The 20,634-nt window shown below is 48.0% G+C and overlaps 1 protein-coding gene across 34 annotated transcripts in view; it reads right to left on the bottom strand.

Annotated features, from left to right (window-relative positions):
- The window catches only part of SGMS1 (sphingomyelin synthase 1), a 265,194-nt gene that overhangs the window by 178,947 nt on the left and 65,613 nt on the right, over positions 1-20,634 (bottom strand). For 9 of the 34 annotated variants that reach the window (XM_082720981.1, XM_082720998.1, XM_082721014.1 and 6 more), the window contains exons 3-4: positions 1,780-1,870; positions 54-101 (exon numbers count right to left, since the gene is read on the bottom strand). The exons of 10 other annotated variants lie outside the window; for them this stretch is intronic. The gene's annotated coding sequence lies outside the window, so the exon portion shown is untranslated. Of the gene's footprint in view, positions 1-53; positions 102-1,779; positions 1,871-20,519; positions 20,537-20,634 lie in introns of those variants that run through there. 15 more of the 34 variants (XM_082721007.1, XM_082721003.1, XM_082720992.1 and 12 more) reach the window with 3 other exon arrangements.

The following is a 20,634-nucleotide window of genomic DNA, read 5'->3' as shown; positions in this document are numbered from 1 at the left end:
ACAGAAGAAAGGAAAAGACACAAGATATAATGAACGTATGAAGTTAAACATACCATCTCTAAAGGGTGACCATAGTCTGACGTGTCCGGCAAAACACGGAACTGAAATAGAGAAAGGAAGGCATAAGAACAGAGACATTCTTCACTAGGTGTCCTACAAGTTTCGTACTGTTCTCAGAGGGGATGGTAAGACCTTAGCTATGGACTGAGTTCAAAACTGTGAAGCAGGCACAGTGTACTTTCAGGGCAATCACAGAAGAACAGAAACAGAATGCATTCCAAACCCATGGAGAAAAAAATACTGAATGAGAACACAAATCAAAAACTTCAGTCAATTTAAAAAAAAAAAAAAAAAGATTAGCAAAGAAAATGAACCAAACACATATAGTTAAGAGAATATTAGACTATATTTCAAAAACCAAACCCCCCAACAAAAAAAAAGAAATAAAGAAAAGCACATTAGCCATACAATAAAAGACTGAAAGTTCTGCCTACATTAGAATCACATCTCTGTTCTCCAAAGGACACTAAAAAGTGCTCAATCCCACTATTAATCAAGAAAATGCAAATTAAAACCAGAGTGGTACACTATCTTATAGCCATTAGCCTGGCAACAAAATACCCAATTTTGGAAGGAAGTGGAGCAACAGATAAAAGGTGATGCTTTTTTTTTTTAAGATTTTATTCATTTCTTTTTGTGAGAAGAGTGAGTGAGCACGAGCTGGAGGAGGAAGGCGGAAGGAGAGGGAGAAGCAGGCCGCCTGATGGGCAGAACCCTGGGAGCCTGATAAAGGGCTCGATCCCAGGACCCTGAAATCATGACTCGAGCCCAAGGCAGACACTAGACTGAGCCACCCAGGTGCCCATGACAGATTTTTACAAGAAGGATTTTATTAAACTAGAAAAAATAATTTACTACCATCACATGCAACAGGTGAATCTGAACGACACAACTGAGCTCCCTGGGGAAGGCCACGTGCAGTCGAGCACTCTTATCCGGCCGGAGAAGAAGCAACAGAAGCAATATCCCGTCTGCATGTGTACACAGAGAAGGGAACCGTGTGCCAGGATGGAAAGCAGCCACCATCACGAAGAACACAGTCCCACGCAGGGGATTTTCACTCTTGGTCAAGACTGTTTCTCAACATGAGCAACGGCGAGCTGACCTGGTTCTGGAGTAAACCCTTCGTGACACTGCAGGCGGGCGTGCCCAGTGATACAGCCCCAGGCGGTCCCAGTGTGGAGACACAATCTTCCCGGAGAGCGAGCCTCCATCACAACCGATTCCACAGTCAAGGAAAAGTCCTGGCCCCAAATGACTCCCTAAGTCCCTGGGCCCTGGAACCTTCCCTCATAATTTCTTCTACAGACAATTAAATTACTATGTGGAGTTTTCACTAAAGGTGAAAATGGTGTAGACTCAAGCAGAGATTTTCCTGAATCCGGGTGGCTCTTTTTCCTGACAAACGTGCTTGTTAATTACGTGGCTTGAGAGCTCACGACGTCCTCCCTGTCCTCTCCAGTGACTCTGGCGGAAGCTACCCCCTGGGCCCTTCATTTCCCACACATCTACACTCTGGCTGGTGTTGCCTTCCCAGTCCAATCCTGTCTCCTTCCCTCCCCAAACCAGACTTGGCCTTCCCTGGCTGATGTGGAGCTGGGGGGCCCCCTCCGTGCATCAGGGCCTCACGTACACTCTCAGAACAAAGCAGGAGCGACTCTGGGGAACTTCAGACCCATGACAGGTCTGCAAACGGATAAAAGGCAGAGTGTGACTTACGTGTTGTCTTGCGTACGCCCTCTGCTACGCTCCTACTTCACTGCCCTCGAAATTCAGAAGATCTACCGTTCTTCGGTCACTAGGGCTTTGCCTGGAATAGTAAGGGCAGGAAATGAGAAAGGAGGCAACCGGAAGGAACCCCAGGGTCCACTGGGGAAAGAAACTCTCTTGCACCATCATTCTTGACATTTAAAAGGGAAAAGGGCCACCGGAAGTAAGGAAAATCTCCACCATTCTCCGGACTAAGCCATTTTTCATCTTTAACCAAAACTATTAATAGTAATTTAATGTTTTTAGAAGAAAAACTTTGAAATTTCTTCGTTATTTACAAAGACCTTTCACATGCTTTTTTTTTTTTTTTTTTTAATTTGAGCCATAAGATTTTTGAAATTTTTGAGTAGGCAAGTACTATTTTAAAGGCAGCAGCTGACGTTCCCAAAGGTTAGGGAACTTTCCCACGACCGCTCCTCCAGCGACTATCAGAGAGGAAAAGAACCACGTCTGTGACTCTAGTTCCAACCTTATTCCACAACACCAAATCCTAACAGGATGGTTTCAGGCTGAGAAGCTGTACTATCATTGGATGTACTTCCTCACCCAACACATGGAGAAAGGGCTTTGCCTGTGGAGTGACAGAGCGACGGTCATTGGGTTAAATGTTCATTAACCACAGACAACTCAGAAGGTAGAACACCCACACCAGGATGGTTAAGAAATTCACAGATCTTGTCCACATACCCTCCTTTTCTCTTTGAGTCACAGTTATTTTTTTTTAACATTTCATCAATTATATTCTCACCAGAAAATGTCAACTTATTCTAGTTACGGCAATTGTTGCAGACTCTTTAAGAGGTTATGGAAAGCCTTCTTCCTATAAAATGCAGATGATATTCCTGTGACTCCACAGCAAAATTACTTTATTAATCTAACCAGTCCTAAGTGACTCTGTTTCAGACTCAGTGCTAGATGACAGAGATGCCAAGTTACGAGAGGCCCACCCTTCAATGGATGGGGTGAGGGGGTAGTTCTGGCAAAGGTGAGGCTCCTCTTTCTTGTAGCCTGGAAACATAGTTCCTGAGACATGACCAAAGCACCAAGCGCCTTTTACTTCTTCAGGCTCTGCTCTTACTGTACACACCACGCTGGCCCCCCAGGGTCTGGACCCCAGCCGGGAAGTTGCTCACACAGAGACTGGGGCCCATGGGGGTCCTCCCTCCTCTGAGGGACTGCGGAGCTAGCTGCCGCGGTCCAGTTCCCCCACAGGAGGGCAAGCCCAGCACCCGTGGCACGTCTTTCCCTCTTCGTGCTCTCAGCACTCAGTGATGCTTCCGGGACACAGGCTGAAGGATCAAGACAGGAGCATACAGTAAAGGCTCTTCATTTAAGTGTTTCTAACAGCATTTCTTGGAAGTGTATGTGTGTGCTTTCCCTGCAACAACTCCCTCCGTGGCGGGAGACAGGATCCCTAAGCAGTCCAGCAAATTCTGAACAAAGTGCCGGGGAAATGGCTCTATCCCTTCCAGGAGGCTGACAGTCCCTTCGGATGCCAATTGGCTGTCACTCCGACATGAACTACACGGACATCGGGGGCCTAACAAGCCACGACAGACTGCCAGAGAAAGAAAACTTAGTTGTTAACTCTTCCTTGTTCTTCTCTAGGTGCATGTACTTAGCGCCGAGGAAAAGAGTCCTTTTAACAGATACCATTCCTTCCTACTTCTAACCACTGATGAGAAAATGAGGAGAAAAGCAGTCAAAAAAGGAGCTCCTGGGTGGCTCAGTCAGTAAGGCATCTGCCTTCGGCTCAGGTCATGATCCCAGAGTCCTGGTATCAGGCTCCCTGGTAGGCAGGGAGTCTGCTTCTCCCTCTCCCTCTGTCCCTCCCCTGCTTGTGCTCTCTCTCGCTATGTCCCTCTCAAATAAATAAATAAAACCTTTAAAAAAAAAAAATGGTCAAAAGACAAAAAAAAGAAAGAAAGAAAGAAAAGAAAAAGAAAAAGAAAGAACCCTGCAACCCCAGACACAAAGCTAATCAAAAGGAAACAATCAAAATTGTCAGACAAGAGTGGTATTTTCATGCCATAGTGGAGATGAGAGGAAACTGGAGAACGGGCCTTCCCTGGCACAGGCCAGGAGGTGCGTGCCCATGGCGTACACACGTGTACACTGCACTCGCCACACTGTGCCCGGCGGGAATGTGGCCCGCCCTCTTTCTACTTCTTAAGCAGACTTTCTCCTTACCAGAAATCCACACCACAGCCTGCCTAATCCAGTTTCTCAAAAGAAGCATGCCCACCAAAGCACGGTGGGTCCACCGGGTGCCCTCAGGCTCCACCTCGGGCAGTGGAGAACGTGCAGGTGAGCCTCGCTACGCCTGTCAACACAGTGTGCACCTGTCTTCTTGCCCCGCTCTGTCCAGACAGACCTGTCCCATCAGTGCTCTCAGGTCATAATTCCACCTCCTTGGGTAAGCAGGTGCCTGGCTCCTGATCAACCCAACCATCTGTCCCCCAACTTCCCAGGAGCCTCCACGATCTGCCTGCCACCTAGCTTTGCACCCCAGGTCCCAACCCTGTCCACCCATCACAGTGAATGCCCCAAAGCTATCACCCTTCATGAGACACCCTGCCTTCCTTTCTTCCCTTGACTAACTCATGGAGGCTTGATGACCTTGGGGAATTTTTCATGATCCCCATTCAAAGCTGGGTAAGTACCTCAAACTTCCTATTCTCATGGCACCTTTGCTTTTATTTTTTTTATTTTTTTAAAGATTTTATTTATTTATTTAAGAGAGACAGAGAGACAGCACAAGCTGGGGGAGCAGCAGAGGAAGAGGGAGAAGCAGACTCCCCCCTGAGCAGAGAGCTCGATGTGGGGCTCAATTCTAGGACAGCGGGACTGTGACCTGAGCCAAAGGCAAACACTTAACCACCTGAGCCACCCAGGCACCCCCTGTGCTCACTTTTTTTTTCCTTCATCTTTATTTTTTTATTTTTTATTTTTTAATAAACATATAATGTATTTTTATCCCCAGGGGTACAGATCTGTGAATCGCCAGGTTTACACACTTCACAGCACTCACCATAGCACATACCCTCCCCAATGCCCATAACCCCACCCCCCTTCTCCCAACCCCCCTCTCCACGGCCACCCTCAGTTTGTATTGTGAGATTAAGAGTCACTTATGGTTTGTTTCCCTCCCAATCCCATCTTGTTTCATTTATTCTTCTCCTACCCCCCTAACCCTCCACGTTGCACCTCCACTTCCTCATATCAGGGAGATCATATGATAGTTGTCTTTCTCTGATTGACTTATTTCACTAAGCATGATACCCTCTAGTTCCATCCACGCTGTCACAAATGGCAAGATTTCATTTCTTTTGATGGCTGCATAGTATTCCATTGTGTATACATACCACATCTTCTTTATCCATTCATCTGTTGATGGACATCTAGGTTCTTTCCATAGTTTGGCTATCGTGGACATTGCTGCTATAAACATTCGGGTGCACGTGCCCCTCTGGATCACTATGTTTGTATCTTTAGGATAAATACCCAGTAGTGCAATTGCTGGGTCATAGGATAGCTCTATTTTCAACTTTTTGAGGAACCTCCATGCTGTTTTCCAGAGTGGTTGCACCAGCCTGCATTCCCACCAACAGCATAGGAGGGTTCCCCTTTCTCTGCATCCTCGCCAGCATCTGTCATTTCCTGACTTGTTGATTTCAGCCATTCTGACTAGTGTGAGGTGGTATCTCATTATGGTTTTGATTTGTATTTCCCTGATGCCAAGTAATGTGGAGCACTTTTTCATGTGTCTGTTGGCCCCTGTGCTCACTTTTAAATCAAAAGCCAACATTTACTAAGCACTGATGGTGTATGCTAAGCTATAGGTATTTACCATGAGTCACCTCACCGAGGGCCCACACTAGGTCTGCAAGGGGGAGGTGGGGAAGGGTGCTCCTCCTTGGGACCAAAAATGGTGTGCTGGTTCAAAGATTAAGAGGACCTCTCAAAGGGAAGAATCTGGAATTCTGTATAACTGAATCAAGCCCCTTCTCAAGAAGTTCTTACACTGTATAACCAACAGGCTCCTCCCCGCGGGGAACACATCAGCTCCAACACAGATTAGAGCCAGAATCCCTCCACGGTACTCCATCAGGCACCCCCTGCAACATTGAGCCAATGTCTCACTGGCCGCAGACCGTGGACCTGAGCTGAGAGAGGTGCAGGGACAGGAATGCCGAGGACAGCTGCCAGGCCAAGGCCCCGTGCACAGTCTCGTGAAGGGTGTGTCAGGAAGGACAGGATCTCAGGGTCTCAGGACAGCTCATCACTCATACAGGTCCCCTTTTTCCCGCTGCAGACCCTGACCGGGTCATCAGAAATACCGGCCAGGCTCAAAGCCATCTCCGGGCTCCACCCTCCTGGGGAAAATGTTTTTAAAAAAAGGAAAAGGCCCAAAAGGAGATGTGCAGAGCTCTCTGAAACCTAACTCAAAGTGTGAAACTCACAGGGCACGTTTAACCGAGGGAAAACAAAGGAAGAGGCGCCACCATGGGACACCATGTCAAGCACCCCCACTCCAGGAGCATCCAGCAGCACTTCTCCATTCCCACCGAAGACAGAGCAGAGCACAGTGTTTCGACCTATGAGACTTTGGCTTCAATGTAAACATTTTCCCCAAAGCAAGAAATTTTAACTAAAGAGTATGGCCGTCTGTGTCCCCATGACATGACTGCTCTTCGATTTCCAACATGCAGGGCTCCCGTTCCAGTGCTCAAGCATCCCGGGGGCTGGGGTCCAGGATTCCGCCTCACGGAAGCTGCAATGTATGTACAGACAACACAGTGTTCACAGAGGGCTCCACCGTCAGCCACAAGTCACCCGGGGGACCTATGGGCAGGCCCAGCTGGGCCGCAGGCTCGGCTACAGGATTCACACCCTGCCTCCCGTGGCTCAAAGTCCCATGTCCTCCTTACAGGCATTAGATTAAAATGCACGAAAACTTACTAATTGTAAAATGGGACAATACTGGCCTTGTGAGTCTCCCGGAAGGATTCGGTAAATTAATCCTCCAATTTCTAGCCTCTTGCTTATCAAAAAGCAAGCACTCTGATTCTATTCAAGCTGAGATCGCCTATTTCAATGAGTCCAATTTAACTTCAAGATGAAAAAGAGCGGGTCCCATGTGCACCCATTCTGCCCATCCAGATCCATCCACTCCCTCAACAGACTTCCGCAGAGTGTCTGTCACACATGGAGCTCTGGGGCAGGCCCCGCGTGGGAGGTGAAGACAGGAGCCAACAGAGCCCACGGCAGTGTGCAAAGAACACCACCAGGGCATCATCTGCCACAAATGTGACGTGCCGGGCCCCATTCTAAGCACCATGTGTGTGCGTTTGTGTGCATGTGTGCTCTCAAGCCACGCAATGACCCTTTAAGGTAAGCAGTATTTATTATTCTCAGATGAGAAACTGAAGCACAGAAAGGACAAGGCACTTGTTCTAGGTCACACAGCTTCTAACAGGCAGAGTTGGGATATGTCCCACCACTGCGTGACTGCAGAGTCCTGTACTCTTAACCACCCGACACACTGCCTCCCCCGACACCAGACCACAAAGAACTAGAGGAGGGACAGGCTAGGAAACAGGTCCAGCAGGAACAGACAGCACAATGTCACAGATGGCCCATACTGTCTTTACCTGTAACAGAGAGCACGCGCCCTTTAACTAGAGAACAACACGTTCAGGCATACGGTCCCAGCCCAGACTGAACATCATGCACAGCACCTCGGTGCATACGCACTGAAGAAAAAGGGGTGGGCTAGGCACCTGGGTGTCCATCACTAGTCCTCACGTCAACAACCTGTCTGACCTCTCTGTGGCACTGTCCTCCCTGTAGGGATTTAATGAGATGCCCCACATACAGAGCTTACTTCCAGTACCTGCCACTGAAGACGATCCAAGTCAATCCATCAATCAGTCAAACTGCAAACTGCATCGAGACTCAGTCCTGAGCCAGATAAGAAAACCCCAGCTGGCAGACAGCACCAGTCTGCAGGCTAGGAAGCGCGTGGCCCATAGGATCCGAAATACACCGAGGACTCAGGAAAGTATCAACAGGTGTAAATGGTTATAAGGAACTATAAACCCATGCTACGAAACGCCAAGGAAGGAAAGTCCCCCACAGCTGTGCTGTGCTGCTGGCCTCCTCCACTCTGGGTCCTGTGATGAGGGCTGCACGGAGGCTCTTCAAGCTTCAAACCCCTCAGATGACCTTGACGGTACAGACGGGGATGCTCAGCCGCAGAGTGGGGAAGTGAGGGGCTCCACGTCACACCACAGACAAAAAACAGAGTCTGTTGCTCCAAACTGAAAGACTCAGCTGCAAAGCGAGCAGGGACATCATCTCAGGGTCAGACACGGCCTTGACACCAACACTCAGTGCGATCTGTGTCTCATCCCCATGGTGCGTCCTGTGCCTCAGAGGAGCCCAAGTCGCTGACAGGTCATGACACAGCACCCACGTATTCTAGTACAGACCTCACTCACCGTCCAGTGAGCACACGTCAGAGCAGGGTCATTCACAACTGGCTGTGGTGACCCCGACATGACCAGACATCTGCACCATAGGTCCCGGGGTTGGGACAACGGTGACATCAGTAGTGCACACAGAGCTTGTGTCTGGCATGAGACTGGGTACAGGAGGAGAAGGTACATCAGCATACCCTCGTCTGGTCTCGTTTACAGCACAGCATCCTTGTCTCAGACAGCACAACCCATGACCAGCAAGCTTTCTCACTAATGGTTTTCTCTGCGTCCTGTCCTCAAGGATAACAGAGGGCAACCACAAAGTTCACTGTAAAAACTGAGGCACCTGGGTGGCTCAGTGGGTTAAGCCTCTGCCTTCAGCTCAGGTCATGATCCCAAGGTCCTGCGATCGAGCCCCGCATCGGGCTCCCTGCTTAGTGGGGAGCCTGCTTTCCCCCTCTCTGCCTGCCTCTCTGCCTAGTTGTGATCTCTCTCTGTCAAATAAATAAATAAAATATATATTTTTAAAAACTAAAAACTGTCAAGACATAAACCTGCGTCTAATACTTCTGAAGCAGGAACCTTGTCCCTGGGGGAGAGTCCACACTGGTCGCCACTGCGTCCTCAGCACAACAGGCCTTCAAAACCTGTAAGTGGATGCCTACACCCGGCGCCCCGCACACCTGCACAGGCGACACGGCAGGCCAGGCTGCCTGGCGAAGCGCCACCTACCCCACTCCAGCCGGCCTCAGCACCAAACTGCTCTTAGAAACTGGACAGTTCAAGGAACACATGGCTACAGGAGATTGGATTTTCTGAATTTGGCATATATTTTAGGCACAAAAAATGCCCCCAACCCTCTTTGACTCTTCAAAATGTTTGCCCCTATACTGAAATACTTATTGGCCTAAAATGTGTCTTCTGATCTGCTATTTCAGAAACACGAATCACGAATTTCAAGAACACACTGTGAGCCTTGTGCCGGGGGCCACCGACAAAAGAAGACCAAGGCCAGAGCGCCAGCAGCTCTCCTGGAGACCCAGGCCGTAAACAAACAAGCAAGCGTCCAGCACAATGAGGGCTTTCAGCAGAGCAGAACCCAGGGCAGGAGGGCACAGAGCAAGGGAGCGATCAGGGCAGCCGCACACTTCAGCCCCACGATATAAGAAAGGACGTTCCTCTTCTCCGTGCGCTTTGCAATTTCTTCATCCAGTCCTCATCATTTTCTTCCAAGTGAACAGCAGCCCAGGCCATCTACACGCTAAATACTTCAAATCGTCACCAGATCTGCAGTGCTCATCCTAGTCCCCCGTGAAGAACCACACAGTGCCTGAGCCGTCCCAGGGTTTACTGGCCACAGTGTTTCCATCGAGACCCCTGGCCTCTGCATAGCCAAACTAAAACTGCATCTCATTTTCTGTCCAAAAGTCTTTTTTTTTTTTTTAAGACTTTTTAAAAATTTATTTGAGAGAGAAAGCATGAGCAGGGTAAGGGGTAGAGGGAGAAGCAGGCTCACCGCTGAGCAGGAAGCCCGATGTGAAACTCGATCCCAGGACCCTGAGATCATGACCTGAGCCGACGCCAGATGCTTAGCCAACAGAGCCACCCAGGCGCCCTCTATACAAAAGTCTTACAGATAGAAGCCAAATAAATGAATGACACTATCAAGAGAAATTCACTTTATTAGATTATTTCAATGTTATCCATATCCAAGAAAGCACCCTGTGCACTTGAAAGGAACAGGCATAAATATAAAGTCACAAAATGAACAAAAGAAGTTGATTTTCCAACCACGAGATAACAGTTTGTTGTGCTTGAATATTAAAACAATTTTTTAAATTTCTGATAGCCAGAGCTCAAAGGGAAATGGAGTAGACCATCTAATTCGGATCAAAGAAAGAATATAAAAGGGCTTTTCCCCACTAAGTATTGAAAAAACAAATCACCCCCTTTTTAAAAAAAAAATTTATTTATTTATCTGAGAGAGGGAGGGAGAGAGGGAGAGCGGGCATGTGTACAAGCCTGGGGAGGGGCGGGGGCAAGAGGGGAAGCAGGCTTCCTTCCTGTTGAGCAAGGAGCCAGAGGCAGGACTTGATCCCAGGCCCCTGAGATCATCATCTGAGCAGAAGGCAGATACCTCACAGACTGAGCCACCCAGGTGCCCCCAAATCATCTTTTTTTTTTTTTTTTGACAATACAAGTAGAAGCACTGTTACAGGGTTTCTTACATCCTTACTAAGTAAGAGCTAGGAACACAGTAAAGTGTACCTCAAAGAAGGTACTCACACAGACACTGAACACAGGAGAAGAGATAACTTCTCCTTCTATCAGGTTTAAAAACATTAAAGAAGAGGACTTACTGATCTGCTCTTGGCATCACAGAGAGGTTAGTCCCCAAAACAAGGCCTTCTGGGAAAAACCACTTGAATGTGATCTCTTATACAGAATCCCAGAACTAACTCAAATAAAAGTTTTCAGAAACTTCAACAACTGTTTCACAGCTCAGAAAGCTGGAGCAGGCCCTGTCTCTAGGTCAGCCCTGCCAAGCGAAGACCCCCGTCATCAGGCATCTAACCAGAAGGGGAACACTCACCCCTAAAGTGTGCGCCTGACTTTATTTTCTATCTTAAAAGGAATATACACAGGTACCTTAAATCTCTTTTTTCAGTTTTTACTTTTCTTAATAGTAACAAGCTATTCCATTCGTTTGGGGAAAGTGCCACACTTTGTACATCCTTTTACCATTATAAACTCCCTTATCCTTGTAATTCTAAGTGACTCCTAGGCACCACAAAGAAACCTAGAAGCCCACTGACTGAAACGCCATGTTGGTCATCCCTAGGCATTCAGAACGGGGTGCGCAATAAAAATGGTACAAGGGTGTGACAGACAGGCAACCCCATTCCTCCGTCCATGGGTCTACTTGCATGCTGAACCAGGGAGAAGAGTCGGCCATGACACCACATATGGAAAAGTCTTCCCAAATCCCCAGAGTAGCAACCAAACTAGGGACTGCAGGCTGCACAGCTCTCACCTGTCCATTCCACCAACCGCCCCACAGAGGGGGCATGTGGAGTCCGCTCCTCCCACCCAGCGACCTCCCTTCTTTCCCTTGTCTGCTGCTGCCAGGACTTTCCCTACTACAGAAGACCAGAATCTGCTCCCCCAAATATGCCTCTTTGGCCCAAGGGCCATTGTGAGCCAATTATTTGGAAAAACAGTAGACACAAAAGCAGCTCAGAAAACTAAGAAGTTACCCTTTCATGAGGGTACACGTACAAAGGAAATCTCCATTCACAAGAGTGTCTCCCTCTATGCACCAGGAAGAGAAGGATAAAAAAGACGACTCACAGAAGACCCTTACCCACTGAGAGGGTGGCTGGCTTGCTTGCTTCCTTGGCTTGCTGTACTTTTCCTGATCACCTTTCCATCACCCGCCCTCCACACCTGGCTTTCTTTGTTTTAGCTGAAGACGGTCCGTAAGCCCAAATTTAGTCACTTCTATGAGCTACTCTTCCCATGTACATATGAGATATACACATTAATACACTGCTTTTCTCCTGTTGATCTGTCGTTTGGTACTGGGCCCTAGCTGAGAACCTAGAATGGGAACCTAGAAGGCAGAAGGACAAGATTTTTTTCCTACCCCACACTTATCACCCAAAGCTTGCAAGAAACTTCTGGGGTGCCCTGCTGGTAACAATCTCACTGTCTCCACTGACCGAGCACTTGGGATGTGCCAGACCTCAGCCTAGTCCTAGCAACAGCAAGATAAAGTGGGCACTATTCCCCCGATTTTACAGACAGGACAATGAAGGTCAGAGCGGAAGGGTGAGAAATCAGCTTGTAGGTGGCACAGCCAGGATTGCGACCCAGATTCTGCGGCCAGATTCAGGCTTGAGACTGAATTACTCACATTCATGTGTGTAGTTAAACTTTGTGTCCAGGTATATTTAAAAGCCATAAAAATGCTAGAGCTTTGCTTTCCACATTACCTCCAACAATCCTCCCCAAAATTACCGGGAAGATGGTTTTTACGTATTCCACCTCAGTCGGGTCCATCTATCCATCCTAGGGCTACCTGGTTCAGGTTTGGATGTCCTACACTTGCTACAACCGTGGGATAGAAGTGTAACTGATCTCTTTCAGCGTGAGAGCCACTGAGTACGTCAGCTCTCGTGGGAATCCCCTAAGGACCATCACTAGTCCTGGTACTGAGTTAGCTGCCAGGACTGGTCTGCTCAGCACTGTCTCAGGGGAGCTCCAAGCGTGCTGGGGAATCCCAAAATGCCCACTGACAAAGGAGATCGATGCCATATACACCCAAAGAATGAGATATTGAGGGGCGCCTGGGTGGCTCAGTCATTAAGCATCTGCCTTCGGCTCAGGTCATGATCCCAGGGTCCTGGGATCGAGCCCTGCCATTGGGGTCCCTGCTCCAAGGGAGGCCTGTTTCTCCCTCTCTGACCCCCTCTGCTTGTGTTCCCTCTCTTGCTGAATCTGTCAAATAAAATCTTTTTTAAAAAGCAAATGAGATATTGATCTTGACAAAAAGACGTATGAAGCCTGAGTACAGTGAACACAGGGTCTCGTTAAGGAAACTAACATCTCCATGTCAGGTTCTAAGCACAGAAACATCCAGCAACTATTAAAACCTCCCTGGAATCTCTGACAAAGTAAGACAGTGAAAAATAAATGGAGAGAATTTCCTCCAAGAAATTCTTTCATTTTACTTTGGGTTTACATTCTTTTTTAAAATTTGACAGAAACAGCATAGGTCAGGATTACAGGGTTGTTGTTGTTTTTTTCTTTAACTCAAAATTTTGTAATGACGGATTCTTTTTTTTTCCCCTTTATATACTAGTGCTCCTTCGCTGTGGTTTTCGGCGTAGTGAGTCCGCAGAACTCACGAAGTCAGTAAGCGTGCAAGGACAGCACGAGGCTCTGGGAAAGGGCAGCGCACCGACGTGTCTGAAAAATCCATCGGCTTCAAATCGGAATGCAAAATTGAGTAACAGGAAGATTCCCCGTTTAGCTCTCAGCTCATCTGAGTCATCAGTTGTCAACATACAATATTTAACCTCCTTGGAGGCTTTTAAAAGGTCATTATTTCTAAAGGCGTTTACACACAGTGTACGTTCACATGATTTCTTAATTATTTTTCTTGTAGGGAGCAATAATAGCGATTCATTATTATAAAAGAGAACATATATAAACCTGTTAAGAAAAACATTTAGTCTTGAATAAAAAACATAAAAGATACATATGACATTGTACATATATATGCACATTTATATGACTCAAAAAGGGAAAGGGGGAAAATAGAAATGCTTTAATAAATACATAGCTAAATGAACCATGGTACATTTAATATGAAATCCTGTATTCCTGTTAAAAAAGAGTTATCTGTATTTTACAGAGACTTCCATGATGAATTAAAAACTCTGAAAACCATAAATTGCGCTCCCCTACACATTCAAACCCTCCCATACTACGTACCCATTTGTCTGTCTACACACATGCACACACAGTGAAAGTCCCCAAAGCCACCCAACGGGAAGTGGTTACCCCTGGGGCTGGAAGGGGGATGGGGGAGAAGATGGTCAAGGGGACTTTGTCAGCACTGTTCAAATCTTTCAGGAGGTGTACTCATGGGTCACTTGCAGAACTAAAAATAAGTTAAACCATTTGGCATCCTAACAACTTGCCAAATGGACCTGGGCTCAGCATCACCTGGTATTAAAAGCATGTAAAGTGAAGCAATGCCAAATTTTCCTATTAAATCAACGTTAGCAAAAAAAAAAAAAAGTGTTCAACACTAATGAGGATGAGGTAAAACATCTGACCATCCTGTACCAAGATCATAAAATGCTTCTGCCCTTTGACCCAGGTCCACTTGAAACCTCAAGGAGATAATCAGAAATCAGGATAAAATTTTATGTTATCAACGTTTATCATCACTCTTCACTACTAGAAAATGCAAAAGTACCTAATGGATCAACAACTGAGAAGGGTTTAAGAAACTAGGAAACAGCCACATAGTAGAACAGTATGCAGCCATTAGAAATTATATTCAGGCAGACATCATTAGGCTACTGAAGAAAGCAGGATACCAAAATGCTCTTGCAAGCATAATGTGACATACAGACATGCATACATAGAAAAGGAATCAGCAAGCTCACGGAAACATGCGGATACTGCTCAGTGAGGCACTTAAGAGAAACAATATTGTCTTAAAAAGTACCTCGTCATGGGGCGCCTGGTGGGCTCAGTCGGTTAAGCATCTGCCTTCGGCTCAGGTCATGATGTCAGGGTCCTGGGATCAAGCCCCACGTCAGGCTCCCTGCTCAGTGGGGAGTCTGCTTCTCCCTCTCCTTCCCTCCCACAACACACTGCTCCTGCTCTCTTGCTCTCTCCCAAATAAACAAAATCTTAAAAAAAAAAAAAAGTCTTTTGTATTTGTGTCCTGGCCATTGCTAAGAAACAGGCCCACGCTGGTTCAGAAGAGGGCCTGTCTGGAGCAGTGAATGGAGGGAGCGGTGCAGTCCCGTCTGTTGGTACAAAAAGCACTTGGTGGCCTCGGAGATATTCAGGGGATATCCTGAAAGATACTCCTGCTCCTGTCCGTCCGTGCACCAGTGTATGTGCAAGCGGGACAGGACAGCCAGCCCCTGGGATGCGCGTCGTGACAGCAGCACCCCCAGCGGACCCTGGACCCCGCGGAGGGGGTGCTCGACAGGTCTCTCCTCTCTTGTGGCCCCCAGGTTGGCATCGTCACGAGATGCTCCTCGCATCGGTGCACAATTACAGGAGGCTGTGTTCTCAGTGCTCCCGTCAGGGAGGAAACAGAAGGATGGCTCCTCCCCGAGCATCTCTCACCTGGCTTCCCCACTCTGTGACCACACCTGGATCAGGGCAGGATTGCCTGAAGAACAACGGGGCATCTGGACATCAAGTTCCTCCTCCCTGAAGCTGCCTCGAGGGTGCCGTGCCACTGTGTCTTACAGGGCTCTTTGGTGGGGCAGAGGGATGCTTTAATGAAGACTTTATTTTTCAAGAATGTTCTTTGCACTGCTCTCCCAGATGGGTCCGATGTGATGAAAACAGGACAATGTCTCTGCTCCTGCTGAAGTCAGACAAGAGTACTCTTGTATTCCCGGGGTCATTTGACCTATTCTGGTGCCCTTCCTTCCGGGAGGGCCACAAAGGAGGGCCTGGCCCAGCGTCCAGGCCTCACGCTGGGGGCTGCGGGCAGGAGGAAGGGAGCCTGGCGTTGCATGATGGGCTTCGGGAGGCCGGACCTCCAGTTGGACCCCAGAGGCCTGGCTGTACCTGATGAAGGCTGCTGCTCCTGTCAACAGAACGCGCACTGTCGGCGAGATCCTGACGCTGGGCTTCATGGGCTTTCCACATTCGTCACTGACACATCTTCTTTTTCTAGACTGAAGAAAAGTCTAGAGTCTTCTTTACCAGAGGCCTCTACAACTTTTACTGAAAACACCACCTGTGTATATTCTCCTTCTACAGCCCCAGTCTCCGGCTCCCATGGAGCCAAAGAAGGCACAAGTCTGTAACCCCCAAGAGGTGGGAAGCCTGACTTCTGAGGCTCAGCCCCCACACAGCGACTGTCCCAGAGAGGGTGACACCAGCCCCACCGGCACCAGCAATAGGCCTGCACGCACACTCCCGGGCTCAGGAACAGAGCCGGACACATGGGGAAGTTGGCGTCTCTGGGGCCCAAGGGCATGGGGGTAGCCACCCCTGGCTCACGAGCCCTCCGACCTCCACAGCGCTCCCTCCAGCACAGGGAAAGCAGGGCCCAGGACAGCAGCCAGGGCTCAGCGGCCGCCACCCTGCTCCTCCCAAGAGGAAATCAGATGGAAATCCTGAAAAACCCCCTGTTTTGTTAACAAAATCTGGGGAGGAAGGTTCCATCTGATAATATATGTTCCGTGAAGGGAGATCAGAAGAAAGGGGAGAAGCACGGAGACTATGATGCCTTTCTTGCCAACCTTTGTCATTCGAGAATTTTTTTTTTTTTACTTCCACTGTGATTTATTCAGGACACATTGCAGCTCTTAAAAAAATTAACACATATTTCGGAAAACAATTTCCTCATAGTTAAAATCTTGATGACATATAAATGTTCATCCCCAAAATACTTCATGGAAATGAGTAAATTTTTAAGGATAATATATTTTTGTGACATTCTTAACACACACATGTTTTATTTTCCTGTGTAAGTTTAGTTATTATCAACATCAGGCTTTATACTTGTTAAGTATGCATTATAAGGCAGTGTAAATGCATAAATTATAGACCCATACCTGAGTATATTTTATTACACTTTGGCAGTGATTTTTTTTTTCATTTGTAATTAAGCCCTAAGATTTTTTTTTTATTTCTTTTCAGTGTAACAGTATTCATTGTTTTTGCACCACACCCAGTGCTCCATGCAATCCGTGCCCTCTATAATACCCACCACCTGTTTCCCCCAACCTCCCACTCCCTGCCCCCTCAAAACCCTCAGATTGTTTTTCAGAGTCCATAGTCTCTCATGGTTCACCTCCCCTTCCAATTTCCCTCAACTCTCTTCTCCTCTCCATCTCCCCATGTCCTCCATGCGATTTGTTATGCTCCACAAATAAGTGAAACCATATGATAATTGACTCTCTCTGCTTGACTTATTTCACTCAGCATAATCTCTTCCAGTCCCGTCCATGTTGCTACAAAAATTGGGTATTCATCCTTTCTGATGGCGGCATAATACTCCATAGTTTATATGAGTAAATATACATTCGTAAATATACGAATATACATTCATCCGTTCAAGGGCCTCTTGGTCCTTTCCACAGTTTGGCGACCGTGGCCATTGTTGCTATAAACACTGGGGTACAGATGGCCCTTCTTTTCACTAAATCAAGATTTTTTCAATGAAAGCAGCATCCTAGGCTCTGGAAGTCCTCACAGGCTGCTTGTCACTGACCCAGACCGACACTTCTTATCTCTCTGTCAACTCCGTCCTCACCCGAGTGTTCCCAGAGCAGCGAGCACACCCCACATCGGGGAGAAGATTCCAGATTTCTCCGAGTGCCTTGCCCATAGACAGGGCGCACTCACCTACAGAGTAAAAATCCTTACAAGGAAAAGAAAACTCCAGAGCTAACTATATTTAGCAAACTCAGGGTTTGGGTTACCAGACCCAAAAGCCGGTGTGGCTTCCAGAGTCTCACCGAACTAAGCATGAGATGTGGGGGGGCCCAGAGGCTGCCGGATGTGCTCACCTGTGTCCTCACACAAACCCATGTGTCCCTTACCTGTCTCTCTGAATGCCATGGAGCCTTCTCATAATCATGTCCAACAGACTTTATTCTAAGAAATGCCGCTGCAAAGCATTTGCTTACAAGACCTAAATTCTTTTTTTTTTTTAAGATTTTATTTATTTATTTATTAGAGAGAGAGAGGGAGCGCATGAGAGGGCAGAAAGTCAGAGGGAGAAGCAGACTCCCCATGGAGCTGAGAGCCCAAAGTGGGGTCGATCCAGAGCCCAAGGCAGTTGCTTAACCAACTGGACCACCCAGGTGCCCAAGATCTAAATTCTTAACAGACTGATTCACAGAGACAGCTCTGCAGCCTCACCTTTGTGAATCGCGAGCAACCACCCCCCCCACCCCCCCACTCCCCCACCCCCCCACCCCCGCTGCCCACAGACGAGGCCTACAGCTGGAAACCTGACTCATCTGGGAGGCAGGGATGTCCCCTGAGACTCTCACCTCTGATTTAGCTGCTTTTTAGGCAAGGGAGCCAAGTCCAGGCTCCGTGGGTGTTCCCCAGCCTGGGAGAGACGGGGTGTACAACGTTGCAATGGAGACTTTCCTGGGAGAGTTTCCAACCAGGAAACTGAAGTTAGTCTTGTAGTATTAATGTATTAGACTGACAATACTAATGTGACATCACCCAAGGCCTCCCCCACCCACATTCATTCTGGATAATCACAACCCTTGCTTCCTGGTGCCTGAGATCAACTACTTCCAAACAAGATGTGAGTAGCTCATAGCTCCTTAGAATCCCAATACCAGGAATATCTGGATTTAAAAATGATTAAGTACAGGGGCACCTGGGTGCTCAGTGGGTTATGCGTCTGCCTTTGCCTCAGGTCATGATCTCAGGGTCCTGGGATCAAACCCCTGTCAGGCTCCCTGCTTAGCGGGGAACTAGCTTCTCCCTTTCCGGAACTCTGCCTGCTGCTCTCTTGCTTGTGCTCCTAGGCTCTCTCTTTCTCTCTGACAATAAATAAAAACCTTTTTTAAAAAGATTATTAAATATTAGAATATTTGGATAAAAGTTTGTCCCTGAGATCATGTTTTTATTTAGGGTATGAAGCTGTCTTAATTACAAAAATTATGATACGTGTCCACATTAGACATTCTAAGTAGGAAACCCCGAGGAAGAATTCCGGGTCCCTGGAGTTCAGCCACTTACAGCTAATCCACCTGAACCTTCAGACTAAGCCTTTCCAGGACTTTCCTTCCATGTTTACAGTTTCTTTACTGAAGTGTTACTATGTTTCCGTATGTTCCCTACAGGCTATTTGTCCTACACTGTGCCTCACGTCAATACTTTCCACCCCATGGTTGTCATGGTAACAGCACCTTCCACCCTATAGATGAATTTCGGAACCTATGTATCCAGCCCCACTTTGGGGGTCCATCTGGGCTGCTCCCAATGTTCAAACAATGTTCATTCACTAAACGTTCTTGGAGCTGAACCTCTGGACACAGCGGTGCTCATTTCCTTAGAAAGTACTCGGAGGAGCCGCTCCCCGAGTCACAGGAAGGACACATCCCGTCACTGTGGCCACAGGAGACCTCGTGGGAAATGGCTGAGTCACGTCAGCCCCCACTGCTCTCAACCATCTGTGGCTGAACTTCCCCAGTCTGTCTCTGCCACCCTCACTGTGAAGCTAACTCTTATCTAGTTTCCAAGATACTCAAACCCTCGAGTATTAGGGGACATCCTTAGTTCAAGAAGCTATCTGGCTTATTAGCATAACCTCTGAGTCCTTTCTTAAAATAAGGTCTGAAGACATCCTGTCTGTTCATCCATTTCCGTTCCTAAATGATAAGAGCCACCGTCCTTTCTCCGACATCTCTAACTCAGGGACTGATACAGACCAGTAAGTCCGTTTGATGCTTTGATCCATCTGATCCTTAGTCCAAACCTCCTTTTCCTCCCCACAGGAGCCACAGGGGCCACACAGTGACTCCAGAAGGCTTGTGGGCCCCAAATCCCAACGCTCGTAGTACCAAGAGCAGTCATTGGGTGGGTGCCAGGGCTAAAATCCCAGGTCCTCCGCTGCCACTCCTCTCACAATGTGACACCTAATGGACTCGCAGCACCACGAGCCCGGGGACAACAAGCAGCCAGCGTCTCTGAAGTGGGACAGGAGCAGTCACTCAGGATTACTCTAGCTCATAACTCTCATCTACACTGTGCCCTCCGGAAGGGTGAAGTGGCACCGCAGAAGCCCAGAGGAACAGGACTGTCACCGGCCGAGCACAGCTGCCCCCCCCACCAGGAAGTGGGCTTCAGCCACGTGTCTATTTCCCTGGCACGTGATTAACCTCATTCGATGTTATGGAGCCACACGGGTTCATTATGGATCACGTGGCGGGCCTAGTCTCAAGAAAGCGCCGGACAAGATACAGAGCTTCTCGTGGGGGACAAATCTTCAGTGTGTGGGACTGTCCCCAAGACCGAGGGGCACTCAGCATCCCACACGCCCATAATACTAAATGCTCATACACACACCCCCACTGTCATCGGGACAATCACACATGTCCTCACAGGTTCCTAGATGCTCATGGTGGGTGGGGGTAGACACCATCCCCCAGTGGGAACCCTTTCTTCTCCTGGGTGAGCCAGAACAGACACTTGGGAGATGACAGAAAACCAAACTAACCCGGATACCGAATTGTGCAGGGCAAACCGTGAGTCCCCTAAAGATTACAGGAGACTGGGAAGGAGGAGGCACAGAGCAGGCTGTGGTATGAATGAGGGAGGGTCCGGTCCAGGGTTCAAGTTGGCCATGAAATGGTTTCTCATCGACTTGTTGGGTTTCCCCTGCTTTAAGCTGATCACAACAAGCAAATTCCAGGACCCCACATTCTACATACTTGGCAACGCCAACCTCTGAAAAACACTTACTGCTGCTCCCCACGTCCCGGGCATCTAAGGAAGGCAGCGTCTGGTGAGTCTTGGTGAAGGTGAAGGACAAGGCTAGCCCGCCCACAGCAGAGGCTCTGCCCTTCCCTGTAGGACC

This window comes from Mustela nivalis (genome assembly GCF_964662115.1).
Source record: "Mustela nivalis genome assembly, chromosome: 2".
Taxonomy (NCBI): Eukaryota; Metazoa; Chordata; class Mammalia; order Carnivora; family Mustelidae; genus Mustela; species Mustela nivalis.
The sequence above is the reverse complement of the archived record's forward strand: the minus strand, read 5'-3'. Positions and strand labels throughout refer to the sequence as shown.